This window comes from Pleurodeles waltl, chromosome 5 (assembly GCF_031143425.1).
Source record: "Pleurodeles waltl isolate 20211129_DDA chromosome 5, aPleWal1.hap1.20221129, whole genome shotgun sequence".
Lineage (NCBI taxonomy): Eukaryota > Metazoa > Chordata > Amphibia > Caudata > Salamandridae > Pleurodeles > Pleurodeles waltl.
The window spans coordinates 527,481,680-527,495,109 of record NC_090444.1 but is presented as its reverse complement, the minus strand read 5'-3'; the positions used below and the strand labels follow the sequence as shown (position 1 = coordinate 527,495,109).

General features: G+C 51.4%; 1 long non-coding RNA gene across 1 annotated transcript in view; it reads right to left on the bottom strand.

Annotated features, from left to right (window-relative positions):
* LOC138297283 (uncharacterized) overlaps positions 1 to 13,430 on the bottom strand; it is a 152,719-nt gene that overhangs the window by 46,054 nt on the left and 93,235 nt on the right. The window lies entirely within an intron of this gene.

Sequence of the window (13,430 nt, the reverse complement as noted above, 5' to 3'; positions counted from 1 at the left end):
TTACTGCCACACAATCCCTCTCCCACCTCTTAGTGCCCTTGCCACCCAACTGACTCTCCGGGCCCTCATAATGGACTCCGATATTCCCCACCCAGACAATGATTGTAAATTAAACCAATGTACCTCCTTGTTTTTTAACTCCTGATAGGATCCTGGATTTTTACGAGATGAACATCCCTTGACCACTAAATAGGATGTTGCCTTAAAGGCAGATTGAGTATAGCCCCAGGGTTAGAAAAGAGAGGGGGAGCAGCAGTCTGTGGGCTTACCACCTTATTTGGGGTGACTTGATTCAGACGAGCCTTGTTAGATTCCTTATTGGGGCTCAAGGGCTTGGGGGCAGTTATGGAGGTACTTGCTTAAGCCGGAGGCCTACTTGATCACCATACAGGGGAGGACAAGAGGTGGTAGCAGTATTGACTGGTATAAGTTGGGTGGACTTCCCCTGCTGTAATACCCTCCCCAGGTTGATAAAGGCCAGAATTTTGGAAACTCGAGATTCAATTTGGGTGTACCTAGACACAATTAGATCTAACTTGGCATTTAAGGGAACTTTGAACTTAGTTAGGAATTCCGTAAAGTGAGGATAACCTCTCTCCAAGCAAGAAGGGTTAAGGTCCGTTTGGGCAGCCACATTAGCCTGAGAACTACATTGGGGCACAATAGGCCCACCCCTTCTTCCGCTTGTGTTTGGTGTTGACCAAGGATCTATGAAGGTAATATCCTGATCCTAAATGTATTCTCCCTACCTCTCCCACATGCCCTCTTCAGGACCCATCAACTCAAATGAATTGGTAAGCACACTGGACAATATGAGTGCCTGACTGCAGCGGGGTGAATGAGAGGTGGGCAGAGGGGGACTATCCCTTGACAGGGAGAGCCTTCTTTCTGCCAGCTCTATTTCCTTTGAGACCATCACCCAATTAAAAAAGCCCTCAATGGTGGATACATGAGGAACAGCGGGTGGGGGGGGGCTTGGTGGATGGAGCCTTTCTCTTTCCCATATTTATGCACCTACAGTTAATCCCTCAAGACCCCCACTCAGCCAATGCCAGCAAAAGTAGTGATCCCTCCAGATCAATCTCAGACACCAGAAATATACACCGCCCTTGGCAGAACCCTCCAATGAACCCCCAACATGGATTAGTGGGATTGGTCTTACAAAAAGTCCAGTTACATGAGGCAAAGGTGATGGCTTACTCCATGGGCCACAAATCAAGTCCAAGGCAAAGAAGGAGAAGCTCCCATTAAAGTTAGCCTTCTGTAGTGCAGTCTAAAGGCCTCCCACAGGATCCCCAAACAGGTAGGGCAATCCCTGCCGGACAGACACCCTGGACCCGCAAAACGAACCAAGAGGAGTGGCCCCACCCTGCCTCTTCCTGGCACTGAGGCTTATAGGACAGGTATGTCCTTGACCGGGGCATTGTCTGGGCGTGGACCGCTTGTGTCCCGTGCTGCGGGGCAAGAAACCAGGCTTTATAGTGCTGTGAGCTGTGGCAGGTCTGGGGTAGTCAGGGACCACCTCCTGGGCCCGAGCCTTCTGGTAATTGAAGTCCCCCCACAGGGCTGCAAAAACAAACAGTAGCATTCGATGCCATGGGGCAAGGAAGCATGTGTTATAGCGGTGCTGTGGGGCAAGGAAGCGTGCTGTGAGTGGTGACAGGTGTGGGGTAGGCAAGGACGCCTCCTGAGGCCCTGAGCCTGCTGGTAATTGAAGTCCTCCCACAGGGATGTGGAAACAAACAGTAGCATGGTAGTAGTGGAATCCATTAGTATGCCCCCTGGTTTTGCACAGCACAGGATGGGCGTGAGGATATCTTCACAGACATTGGAAGTGTATTGCCTCTATTCCTGTAGCTGGAGAGAGGAGACATAGGCGCTCATTCCAACCCTGGCGGTCGGTGTTAAAGCGGCGGCAAAACCGCAAACAGGCTGGCGGTAAAAAAAAATGGAATTCCGACCGAGGCGGTAACCGCCAACAGAGACAGCCACTTTAACACACCTACCGCCACGGCGGTACAAACAAACAGCGTGGCGGTCACCGCCAACAGACAGGCGGGAGTCAATGTACCACCCACAGTATCACAACCTACCAATCCGCCACCTTTTCCGGGGCGGTAGCCCCGCCGATAAAAACACGGCGGAAACAGCCATTTCGAAGGGAAAACGCTCACCTCCATACACCCCACGAGGAATCAGGACAGCATGGAACCCGAACTCCACATACTCCCAGCGATAGTCTTCCTGCTCCTCTACCAGGAGCACGAACTCCGGCGCAGAAGACAGCGGTGAGTACTGCACCTACGACACAGGGGAGGGGGGAGGCAAAAAATTACGGGGACACACATATGCGACACACCCACCCCCACCCTCACCCACTACAACACACACATTAATGCATAGCAATACATCACAGTTACACCCCCCAAACCCCCGGAAGAATGCAAAGACAAAAGGAAATGATTTTAAACATTGAAATATATTGCAATACTGCCAAAAAATATATATACACATCAAAAACTATTATATACAGAAATGTACAAGTCTGAGCATTGTAGCATGCATTGTCCGTGGACCACTGGGCCCAAATCACATGGGCAAAGCCCACACAGGATACCTGACTCTAACGGAGAGAGCACTGCAGGGGCATCAGATAGCAAAACTACAGGCACCTCAGGGGGAAGGAAGGGGGGGCACCTCAGCCAGATGAGTGCACGACGCCAGATCCACGAGGGGCCTCCATGCCCACTGTTCAATCCTGGGGAGTGCAAAGCCACAGTCTCACAAGTCCAGACAGTGGGTGGGCTGCCCACTGCTCAATCCTGGGGAGTGCAAAGCCACAGTCTCACAAGTCTATACAGTGGGTGGGCTGCCCACTGCTCAATCCTGGGGAGTGCAAAGCCACAGTCTCACAACTCTATACAGTGGGTGGGCTGCCCACTGCTCAATCCTGGGGAGTGCAAAGCCACAGTCTCACAAGTGGATAACAGTCTCCACTGGTTCTGGAGGGGGCCTGGTGCCCAGAGTGCTTCTACCTGTGCAGGACAGAGGTAGTGAATGCATGTCCCCACTGGTTCTGGAGGGGGCCTGGTGCCCAGAGTGCCTCGTGCAGCCCTGCCTGACACAGATGCGACCCAGCCCCTGGCGCTCATGGGCCAGAGGTGCCTGCGATGGAGTGGCCAGTTCAGCGGTGCTTGAGATGAAGGGCCCAGTGCAGCGGTGCTTGAGACGGCGGTGCCCAGTTCAGCGGTGCTTGAGATGAAGGGCCCAGTGCAGCGGTGCTTGAGACGGCGGTGCCCAGTTCAGCAGTGCTTGAGATGAAGGGCCCAGTGCAGCGGTGCTTGAGATGGAGTGCCCAGTTCAGCGGTGCTTGAGATAAAGGGCCCAGTGCAGCGGTGCTTGAGACGGCGGTCCCCAGTTCAGCGGTGCTTGAGATGAAGGGCCCAGTGCAGCGGTGCTTGAGATGGAGTGCCCAGTTCAGCGGTGCTTGAGATGAAGGGCCCAGTGCAGCGGTGCTTGAGATGAAGGGCCCAGTGCAGCGGTGCTTGAGATGAAGGGCCCAGTGCAGCGGTGCTTGAGACGGCGGTGCCCATTTCAGCGGTGCTTGAGATGAAGGGCCCAGTGCAGCGGTGCTTGAGACGGCGGTGACCAGTTCAGCTGTTCCGGCCATGGCGGGGTGCTCATTTGCCACCTGTCCTGTGGCTGGCGGGGCCCTCCTGCCCATCTGTCCTGTGCCTGGCGGGCCCTCCTGGGCAGCTGTGCCGGGGCTGTTGGTGGCCTCCTGGCCACCTGGGATGGGGCTGGCGGGGCCCTCCTGGCCAGCAGGGCTGATGGCGGTGTTGTCGGGCGTGCTGCCCTTCCCAGCCTTCCCTGATCGCCTGTGGCCCTTCCCCACCTTGGGCGGTGTGCCAGCTGTCTCCACACTCCCTGCCGGAGCCCTGGTAGGGGTTTTAGTCCCTGGTGTTTTCACCCTCTCCCGCCAACCACTGCCTATCTTGGGATGTTTCTCCGGGGGTGGGCTGCCCGTGCCTTGGCTTTGCACCAAACTGGCTGCCCTGGTGGGTGGGGTACTCCACTGTCCATGGCAGACTTTGATGACAGGGGCTGATTTTGTCGTGGCTGAGGTGCTGACTCTAGTCCTATGACATGGACGGGGTGGGGGAGTTGGTGGAAAGAGGTTGAGTTTTGACAGGAAAATCTTTTTGGGAGTAGTGGGACGGGTAGGTGTAGTGGGTATGGGAGTGGAGGAAGAGGTTGTGGTTGTAGGAGGTATAAGTCTGGTGGCTTTGGGTGCAGGTGCTTGGGCTGGAGGCTGTCTTGAGGTGGATGGCTGTTGGGTGGGTGGCTGCCTGCGTTTGTGTATCTTGGAGGGGGGGGCACAGACACACTGGGAGAGGACACAGGGGACGTGTAAATGGCAGTGGGGGTGGTGACTGCACGTGTGCAGGGTGTTCTGGTGTGTGTGCTGCTGAGGGACGTAGTGGCTGAAGATGTTGTGCATGCAGGTGTGAATGGAGAGGTGACAGGGAGGGAGGAGGGAGACGTGGAGGAGGGGGACACAGTGGAGGCAGTGGGTGTTGGTATGTCTGTATGTGGATGTTGCTTGTGTGACTGCCTGTGGGATGTGTGGTGCTTATGTCTGGCTGAGCTTCCCTTGGGTGTTGAGGTGTGTGCAGGCTGGTCTGATGGTGTGTCTGGGATAGGCAGAGGTACAGGTGATAGGGTATGGGTGGAGGAAGTTGGAGGGGGGAGGCTAGAGACAGGTACAATGGCTGCCATCAGTGCTGAGGCCAGAGTCTGGAACGATCGCTGAAGTGCCGCCTGACCAGAATGAATGCCCTCCAGGTATGCATGACCTCCTCACTGAGGGCAGCAGGGGTGACTGGGGCAGGGCCTGAGGTGCCTGGGGCGAAGGAGATGCCCACCTTCCTGGGTGAGCGGGCACGGGCCAAACGCTGAGGGGCTGTTGGGAGGCGGTGCTGGTGCGGTGGGTGGCTGCTGTACCTGTTGTTGCGGTGGGCACAGATGTTGCCGGCCCCACAAGGGAGCTCCCTTCAGAGGACGAGTCGGTGTCACTGATGTCTGCCCTAGTCCCCGCTGTGGAGCTCCCCTCGCCCTCCGTCCCACTGGTGAATTCGGAGTCTGTTGTGTGGCCCTCCATGGCCATGTGGGATGCAGCTCCCTAGTGCTCCGATGCCACTTCTCCTCCGCCTGATGATGCTAATGCACACATGAACAGGAAGACCACAAAAAAGGGGGGGTGAACAGAATATTGACATGTTGAGTGCATGCATTGGCGACACTGTTGGCGGACAGGACAGACACAGAAGCCCCCAGCACTACGCCGCGCACTTGGGGTCGACTACTCAATCCCTGGGACATGGCCTACAAGCCTATGGACAACATCTGCACACATAGATTACACAGGGCCATGAATAGCTGTACTTGGCACCCTACAGAGGTGGGGGGCGGGGGCACAGGGCCATGCCTTACGGAGGGGCCTAGCCTACAGAAATCGCCCTGGCCTAGGGATACCCACACACCTCCTCCCCCACCCAGACACCTCCACTGCACGCAAAGTCAGCAGAATGAGAGTGTACTCACCCCCTTGTGTCTGCTGTGATGCCCTCACGTGCCCATCCAAATCGGGGTAGGCCACCGCCAGGATCCGGGACATCAGGGGGGTCAAAGTCCGACTGGCACCCCTCCCACGTTGGGAGGCCATCTCCAGCTGAGCCTCCGCCATCTTCCTGCTCCAGCGGCGGATGTCCTCCCATCTCTTCCGGCAGTGGGTGCCCCGTCTGTGGTGGACCCCCAGGGTCCGGACATCCTTGGCGATGGCACACCAAATATCGATCTTCTGGTGGGCGCTGACCTATTTGAAATGTACAGGGGGAGAAGAATAGTCATTACCTTCTGCACCCTCAATGTGAGTGACCCCCCATCCCTACCCTTGCCATGTGGCACATGCTCTCACCGTCGTTTGATGCATGCCTCAATCGCTCCCCTCCCCCCCCATCTTTCATCCACCCCACTCAATACAGGCATAGCCCATACAGCATGCTCCCAGTGTATTTACCTGTTTGTCTGGAGGACCGTAGAATAGCGCGTACTGGGGGAGGACCCCATCCACAAGTTTCTCCAACTCCTCCGCAGTGAAGGCAGGGGCCCTTTCCCCAGTCGCATGAGCCATTGTCATTGTCTCATTGGTCACAGCAGCACTTGCAGTGTAGGTCCTCTCCTGTCGAAGATCAGGTATCGAGTGATTAAGCAGATAGAAAATGGCGGTCACGTCCACAGCGGTGCGTACCGTGACCGCCGGCGCACATCGTCATTGACTCTTGAGACCCATAGGGTTCAATGTTAACCAATGCTGCATTGCGTCGCGGTCTTTGACCGCCTACCGCCACGGTGTACAACGCCAGCGCAGTTACCTCACATCCCATTGTCGCACTTTACAGGTCAGGCAGCCGCCATTTCATGGGCCCACATGGCTTACTTTTTACTGTGTTACACATACCTAGGCCTTGCATCAACACTCATACAAGCCATTCTATGGATTAAGAATCGTGTTCTGTGCAAGCTGTGGTTACGTACCTGTGGGTTGATTGACTCTGTGCTCGCTGTTGTCCTTCATAGGCACCGTCCGCTGCGACATGGGAGGAGATGGAGGCATCCTCTGGTGTACAGACCGCTGGTGGACCTGTCGACAATGGATGAGAGACATGTCATACTGACATACAGGCTTGACCGTGCCACTATTCAGGAACTGTGTGCCCAGCTGGAGCCAGACCTGATGTCAGCTATCCGCCAACCCACAGGAATCCCCCCTCAAGTGCAGATGCTGTCAGTGCTCCATTTCCTAGCAAGTGGGTCATTTCAAACAACAGTGGCCATATCATCAGGGATGTCCCAGCCTATGTTTTCCAAGGTGTTGTCCAGAGTGTTGTCTGCCCTGCTGAAACACATGCGGAGCTACATCGTTTTCCCTGAGGTGGGGGATTTGCCTACAGTGAAGGGTGATTTCTATGCCCTTGGACATATCCCCAACATCATAGGTGCCATTGATGGAACCCATGTGGCTTTGGTCCCCCCCCCCCCACAGGAGTGAACAGGTGTACAGAAACCGGAAGAGTTATCATTCCATGAATGTCCAGATGGTATGTTTGGCAGACCAGTACATCTCCCATGTTAATGCCAAGTTCCCTGGCTCAGTGCATGACGCGTACATCATGCGGAATAGCAGCATCCCTTACGTGATGGGGCAACTCCAGAGGCACCGTGTGTGGCTAATTGGTGACTCTTGTTACCCCAACCTGTCATGGCTACTGACCCCAGTGAGGAATCCCAGGACAAGGGCAGAGGAACGCTACAATGAGGCCCATGGGCGAACTAGGAGGGTGATCGAGCGGACCTTCGGCCTCCTGAAGGCCAGGTTCCGCTGCCTCCATATGACAGGTGGATCCCTATTCTACTCACCAAAGAAGGTGTGCCAGATCATCGTGGCCTGCTGTATGCTTCACAACCTGGCTTTGCGTCGCCAGGTGCCTTTTCTGCAGGAGGATGGTCCAGATGGTGGTGTTGTAGCAGCTGTGGAGCCTGTGGAGAGTGAAGACGAGGAAGCCGAATAAGACGACATAGACAACAGGAACACAGTAATACAGCAATATTTCCAATGACACACAGGTAAGAATACACACCGGCATACTACATGTACTTAAACACTACTACCTCTCTACTGTCTGTCGTTTTCACCCAGTGTATGGTAACTGAGTTGTGACTTTCCCTTACGATTTCAGAGATGTGGGCCCCACTATGTGACATCTGCTTTGTTTCCCCATGGACTACAGCTGTGTGACATTGCTATGTTGCATCACAATGTAAATAAGCATTTTGGCACGGTAATGTCTGATACATTTGTTCAAAATCACAGCCAGACTCCTGATTGTTTTGTGCAATAACTGTGTTTATTTAAGTGCTCTATATTGGAGGGTGGTTGCAAATTGGTGAGGGGTGATGGTGGAGGAATGTCCATGGCAGAGTCCAGACTATTAGTATCACAGGTGCATTGTCCAAATGCCTGTGGAAAGTGGAGCAGGGGCAGTTTAAGGATGGACAGGGTGACAATGTGGGACAGTGGGATGACAATCAGGGTGGTATTCTTTCCTGGTGGGGGTCTTGGCATCTTACTCTGTCTTCTTCCTGGATCTCAGGGACCGCTTGCGGGGTGGTTCTCCTTCTGCAGGGGGTGGGGTGCTGGTGGCCTGTTGGCCCTGTGGCGGGGCCTCCTGTCCACTAGCGCCGGCGGAGGGGGTAGGCAGTTCTTGGTCCATGCTAGTGTCAGGGGCCCTTTGTGGTGCCACAGTGTCCCGCAATGTGGTGACTACCAGATTCAGCACCCCTACGATGGTGCCCAGGGCGGAACTGATGATTCGTAGTTCCTCCCTGAACCCCAAATACTGGTCCTCCTGCAGGCCCTGGGTCTCGTGAAACTTGGCCAGTACCGTTGCCATCGTCTCCTGGGAGTGGTGGTAGGCTCCCATGATGGAGGAGAGGGCCTCGTGGAGAGTGGGTTCCCTGGGCCTGTCCCCCCCTGTCACACAGCAGCCCTCCCAGTTCCCCTGTTTCCCTGGGCCTCTGTCCCCTGTACTGTGTGCCCACTGCCACTGCCCCCAGGTCCCTGTTGTTGTTGGGGTGGTGGGTTAACCTGGGTGCCCTGTAGTGGTGGACACACCGCTGATTGACGTGTCCTGGGGACAGAGGTATGGGCCCGCTGGGTGGGTGCTGTGCTGGTGTTCCCAGAGGGGGGAAGGTCTGCAGTGGCCTGTGGCTGTCTGAGGGGAACCGACTGTCCCGAGGTCCCCGATGGGCCGGGCTGGTCATCTAGATCCAGGTCAACAGAGCTGCTGTCATCACTGTGGGCCTCTTCTGGGGGTGGAGTGGACATTTGTGGACCCTCCTGCGCGGTGACGTTGCGTTGGGGTCCTGCAGGGGTATAAAAGCATGATTATTGCATCTGTGTGTGCCATGGTGTGCAATGGGTGGGTGCCCATGTACCCCAGTGCTTGCATTCCTGTGTGGGGGCTTTTGTGACGGTGGTTTGAGGGGGTATGGGTATGTGCAGTGGGCATGCTTTGGTGATGGGTGTCCATGCTTTGTGGTCGCATGCAGGGCTTGGTGTTGGGATGGGTGGGTTGTGATGGTGAGACATTTGCAAGGAGTAGGAGTGATGGGGGTGAGGGTGGGGGTATGAGTTGGCATGCTGATGGGGTGGGGGGATGAAGTAGTGAAGATGAGACTTACCAGAGTCCATTCCTCCAGATACTCCGCCGAGGCCCTCAGGATGCAGGATCGCCAAGACCTGCTCCTCCCATGTTGTAAATTCTGGGGGAGGAGGTGGGGGTCCGCCGCGAGTCCTCTGCACTGCAATGCGGTGTCTGGATACCACGGAACGCACCTTCCCCCGTAGGTCGTTCCACCGCTTCCTGATGTCATCCCGATTTCTTGGGTGCTGTCCCACAGCGTTGACCCTGTCGACTATTCTGCTCCATAGCTCCATCTTCCTGGCAATGGACGTCTGCTGCACCTGTGATCCGAATAGCTGTGGCTCTACCCGGATGATTTCCTCCACCATGACCCTGAGTTCCTCCTCTGAAAACCTGGGGTGTCTCTGCGGTGCCATGGGGTGGTGTAGGTGATGTGTGGGGTGGATTGTGTGGTGCTAAGTGTGGTGATGTGTATTGGTGTGTTGTGTGAAGTGCGAGGTAATAGTGCTCGGTGATGGTAATATGCACGTCTGGGTGCTCGGTTCTCTATTTCTCTGTGCGTGGTCCCGATTTTTTAGGAGTGGGGATTTGTGGGTGATGTGGGTGTGTGTTTTATATCTAATTGGGTGTGTGGGAGTGGTGTGCGCATGTGTATCAGGTGTGTGTATTTGGAATTGTCCAATGTGGCTGTGTTTTGTAAGTGTGTGTGTATTTTGAGCGCGGCGGTGTGTACCGCCAATGGAATACCGCGTTTGAAAGACCGCCGCGTGGAATCGTGGGTCGTGATAGTGTGGACGTATTTCTGTTGGCGTGACGGTGTCGGTTTGGTTATCGCCAGTTTATCGCTGGCCTTTGGTGTGGCAGACTTCTGTGGGTGTCTGTATTTTGGCGGTTTCCGTGTTGTGGGTCAGAATGACCGTGGTGATTTACGGCGGTATGTTGGCGGTCTTCTGACAGCGGTATGCACCTTTTACCGCCAATGTTGGAATGACCACCATAGGCACTGAAGTGGGGAGGGAGTGACCGGATTATTCCCTTTACCCTTGCTTCCTGCCTCTCCTACCATGGACTGTGAAAGGTCACACAGGTATTAGTCACTATGAATGAATATTGAATTAATAAACAAGTGTTGTTCTGCTCATTTCCATATGGCAGACTGTGATAAAATGCGCTGTTGACCATTAAATGGTGGTGCCGAGCAGCAGGAACCACCGGATCAAATTAAGCACTTGCTGTATGGCATATCTGATTCTATGGTTTAGAGGGCACTTATTTAGTAAATTACCTCCCACTTGAAGATTTTACATTTTGACATTGAGCATAATATCGCAATTCTAAAGTGAATCCAGGTAGTTAGTGATTGGCCTGCTAAAATTCAAAATTATCTGGTGCCTTCAATCTCTGAATTCACTACACTGATCAATGCAGAGAATGCTTTCAGCTAAAATGGATGCAAATCCAGCTAATTGTCATTCATGTCCTCAAAAACGTAATTCAATCAAAACCAAAGGGCTGTCTCTAATGGAAATGACACTCCCAGATTCACACTGTAGTCAAAAGCATTCATATACACTTGCGGTGCTCCTGGAAGAGGGAGACCCACCCACCTCCCCTACAATACCAATCCGAAGATGGACAGTAATAATCTGAAATCCAAGGCACAGGCTGAGCCCAAAGTAATACAAAGCCAATGCAATTTTTTTCAAATTTGTCAAAGGTTTTTCATTCTTAATTTTATTTTTGAAGAATTCTCTTCTGATATTCCACAAAGACAGCCACAGTTCCAGCCAACATGTGTTTCCTCAAGCAGGAGTGATACCTAAGACTTCATCAGGGTTGGAAATATCATAAAAATACTGCCACTGTAATAAAATAAATATAAATAAAGGTATGGAAATTCTACCTTCACCACTAAAAAACAAACATAGTGCTAAATAATGCAAAATTGAATCTAAAAGTGGAAACCCTGTCACATCACAAGAATTCACAATGTGTTGCCATCAATGAACCAAACTATCAGGTAAAGTGTCTGAGAAGCCAGAATGTCTAACATAGAAAAGACAAAAAAAGTATTTCCTTCCTGTGCAAACCTTTTTATTGGATGCTTGGAGGAGGAGTTGATCTGGGGCCCAGGAGGAGCACAACGGAATGTCAGTAAGCTATTTTACACTGGGGATGATCCATGATGATTGCCTTATGATTTGAACTTGTACTATTTCAGAGTTGAACAGCGTTTGTGATTATTTGAACTCCAACTTAGCGGGTCTTAGATTTACTTGCCAACATTCAGAACAACATTGTATTTTTGGATGTAGAATTGTTCATAGAAGATAACATGATTCAAAGTTGGTTGCATCATAAGACATCATGTAATCCCATCTTACATGTAACTTGTGCAAATCTGAAGCATCAAATCAGACCAATAGCGTTTAAGGAAATTACTTGTGCAAGACGAAATTGTAATAAACAGTCAGATTTTCAGTATTGTATTAAAGATATGGAGCCACGAGTCTTACAACGAGGTTACAGCTACCATGACATCAAATTAGCCCATGACAAAGTTATGAAAATATCAAAGTGTAACACATTGAATTATACAAAAAAGTATAGTATTGATTATGTACAATGTGTTAGCGACTACACACAAATATCTAGTATATTACTGAAATGTATGCCTAAGCATTGGCACATATTACATGCTGACAAAAGTTTGAATAAATATAACTCAGGCAGACCAGATTTTACTTACCGTAGGGGTTCAAGCCTCAGAAACATATTGAGTCCAAGTTACCCAACTAGTAGACCAACAGAGAACTGGGTAACTGAACATACCAAAAGTTTTTTCAAATGTGGTCACTGTGGCAGGTGCAAATGAGCACACAATGGAACACTGTGCTTTGGGGGAAATACAAATGAGAAATTTAATGTACTTTCTATGTTGAATATATTATTGAATGCAAATGGGGTCATATATAGGTGGGTAGTAAAATTAGAGACCTGAAATTGAGGATAAGTGAACATTATAGGGCTATGAGACAGGAAGATGAACGATATGCAGCAGTTATACACATGAATGAATGCTCATCGCAAAGGCTGGTTAAGAATTAAAAAAAAATTCGTATTGAGTACATGAAAAAAGAACCTCGAGGGGGCAACAGGGAATTGTATTTAAGAAGAAGAGAATGTATTTGGATTATGCCGTAGAAGAGGGCTTGAACACTGGACATGAACTGGAATTCTTTTTTAGGAGAATAGATGCATTAGACTTATAAAAGAACCTACATATTTCCATGAGACAAGACGTTCTATTCCCATGGGGTCCTTTGAGTCAATTTGTGAACATGCACATTATTATTTTTTCACATTGACTTTCTTGTTTTTTCTAATTAGAATATGTACTTTTTCTTAATTGCTGAGTGGTTTTACATATTTCTTTTCACTACTTTTACCCATTTTGTGTGTGTCCTTATTACAGGAGAATGACACTTGTCTGTCACTTTTTTTCATGATATATTTAAGGTTATGTGTGAATCACTGGATGTGGTTTCAGGGGAACTTGTGTAGATTCGTAGGTCGGAATTTTCATTTGATTAATAATTGTGGAGTCTTGTGGAGATGATGGAGATACTTACGACCCCAGTTTGAATGATTGGTTATTGATTGTCTATTCGAAGACTTTGACACTCATTATGACTTTAGCAGTCTTTAGGCAAGACCGCCACAGTGGCAGCTGCCAAAAGACCACCAGTGTTGGAAGTAACCCGCCAGTCATATTAGGAGTACACAAAGTATTCCAGCAAATAACAGCCACAAATCCGACACCGCCAGGACAAAGGAGGGTGGGAAAGAGGAGGTTGCATCACCGCCACACCGACAACTTCCCACCCACCAGATTACGAGCTACAAATCAGCACAGCGGTCCTTCCACTGTGGAAAACCATTCGAGGTCCGAACTGCCTCGCTCAGAACTGACTCCTGTCAGAACACAACACCACATTGGGCAGTCCGAATAACCCATACAGGACACACATCCATACACCAGGAACACCTACTCACAGCACTTTATAACACACCCCCACACAACCCACAATCCTTTGTGACTAAAACCACATACACAAACAGCGAGGACCCAAAACTTAATACTAAGTACATATACAACATAGG